Source organism: Carlito syrichta, unplaced genomic scaffold (genome assembly GCF_000164805.1).
Source record: "Carlito syrichta isolate Samal-C Ts95f unplaced genomic scaffold, Tarsius_syrichta-2.0.1 Scaffold123304, whole genome shotgun sequence".
Lineage (NCBI taxonomy): Eukaryota > Metazoa > Chordata > Mammalia > Primates > Tarsiidae > Carlito > Carlito syrichta.
The window spans coordinates 47,777-50,117 of record NW_007067400.1 but is presented as its reverse complement, the minus strand read 5'-3'; positions in this window follow the sequence as shown (position 1 = coordinate 50,117).

Below are 2,341 nucleotides of genomic sequence, written 5' to 3'. Positions count from 1 at the left end.
GAGAGGAGGAGGAGTGAGAGAGAAAAACCGGAGAGACTGATAGGTAGAGGGGGGATATAGATAGATAGAGATGGGGGGGTGATAGGTGGGGAGAGAGATAAAGGGGGAGATAGATACATGGGGAGAGATAGGTAGATAAGGGGCAGACAGAGTAGGGAGGTGGAGGGGGAGGTAGAGGAGGAGACAGAGGGGCTGAGATAGAGGCCTAGATGGGGGAATGGGGGAGGAACTGGGAGAGGGATGGGGAGGGGCAAGGAGGAGATAGGGAAGGTGGGGGAGAGGAAGAGGCAGTGGAAACCCCTGGTTCCCAACCCTAACCCCCAAAGGTCAGTTCCTTTACTTTCAGGAGTCCAGTTGGGAAGAAAGTATCTCATTTCAGTTAAGACTCAACCTGCGAAATGTATCTTTCTAGGGGCATCCAGGGCAAGTGGGAGGCACCCCAGGAGGCGGGGCCTTGTTGGAGGACCCTCTGGGGGTGCTGGGCTGGTCCCAGCAGATCCATGGCCCTCTCCTCTGGAACAGACACTGTTTCCATTACAGGAGGAGTCGAGGCTGAGGAGGGGAGGGCCCCACCACAACACGGCCCAAGAGCTGCCAGGGAGCAGCAGGGGCACAGGTGTGATCCCAGGCCCTCCTGCCTTTGCCCATGTGTGGCAGGGCTCTAGGAGGGTGCCCCAGGGAGCTGTCCACTCGGGGACCTGGGGCCCTACCTGGGACAGTCCTGCTGTCTGTAGCCCTTTAGCATGGGACTCTTGGGGCCTGACTGTCCTGCCCTACCTTCTGCCTCAGTATACCACCACCTGTGGCCCTGGATGGCTTGGTGCCACAGGGCTGCGGACCCGGGATCTGCCCTGCATTGGGGTTCCCTGACTGCCTTGGGAGGATGGCCCCCGGCCCCCGCAGCATTCCTGGCACAGATGGCTGAGGAGGGGCCATCTCTAGGGGACCACCATCCAGGCCTAACCGCCTTGGAGCTGGAAAGGATCAGAGCCTCAGGAGTGCCCAGGGCAGTGGATGGCCTCCGGGATGGGCACAGTCTCTGCCCAAGTCCCCTGCCCCAGGCCTCCTCCCACCACTTCCTGCAAATCCTTGCCCTTCACAGGCACACTTATCCCAGCAGTGTGGCCCTGATCCCCAGGCCACACCATCTCCAGGGGGCCGATGGGGGCGGTCCTGGAGGCCTCAGACTCACCTGGCCTGGCTCTTTCTGAGGCATCCTGAACCAGGGCTTCCCAGCTTCTTTTTGCTTACCTTCATGGTGGAGAGCTCACTCGCTGCATGGGCGATCTGTGCGAGTGTTGGTGACTCAGAGTGTGGCCACGCAGCATGACATCCCCTGCCCCCCTTCAGTGGGTCCCGACGCCTGGGGAAGCGACTATTCATGTCAGGGTGGGCATACCAGAATGGGGCCGGGCAGTATCTCTGATGGTCCTGAGCAGTGGCACCCGGCCCGGCCGCTGAATGAGTGCATGAATGGACGAATTTGCCGTGTAGACCTGGGAGGATTCAGCACTTATGCCACGTGCTGCCCAGCAGTCAGTCAGAGGGACAGAGGGGATTCCAGCTGAAATGAGCAGGGACTTTTATTGTCTGGATTGTGTGTTCATTTGGCTTCTTGGAGAACTGATTGGGGCAGGGGAGGCAGTGGCCCTGAGGTCCTGTGCGCTGACCCTGCATGGTAGGTGCTCCACCTGCTTCCTTCCCTGGCAGACACAGAACATCAAGGATGAATGGAACTCTGGGTAGGCCTAGGGCACACTGCATGCAGTGCTTGAAGCGTGGTGTGCTGGGCGACCTTTGGGGGACGAGAGCTAGGCCCCTTCCCTGCACCCACTACCCTCTGGCACTGGGAGAGGGCCAGGTACTGGGACCCCTGCTGTGGATGGGCTCAGATGGGTCTTGGGTGCTGGCCTGGTCTTTTTTCAGTGTTCACCGCTCCCCTGGTGGTCACACCCTGGACAGAACCCTGGAGCCTCGGAGGTGAACAGCCCCCTCTGCCTGTCCATTCAGGCGGTGTCCCCCAGGGTGGTCCACACTCCAGGCCTCAGGCAGTGGGCTACCCAGGTTCCACAGCCAGGCCATGTGAGGGTGCCGAGACCTGCCTAGAGCAGGAAGGGGCGGTGCGGGGAGGGCTGTGAGGACCCCAGGGACCACAGGGCACACTGGGGTCAATGTGAATCAGAACTCCCTCTTCCAGACAGGGCCATGCCTTTGTGCCTGGGGCAGAGGGCACAGCCCTGAAGTCCCAGAAGAACAGTCCTGCTGGCTGCCTCACTAACTGACCCTCCCCAGCCTCTAGGGACTGTCCAGGGTCCTTGCACCTCTCAGGAGCAGTCTTGCA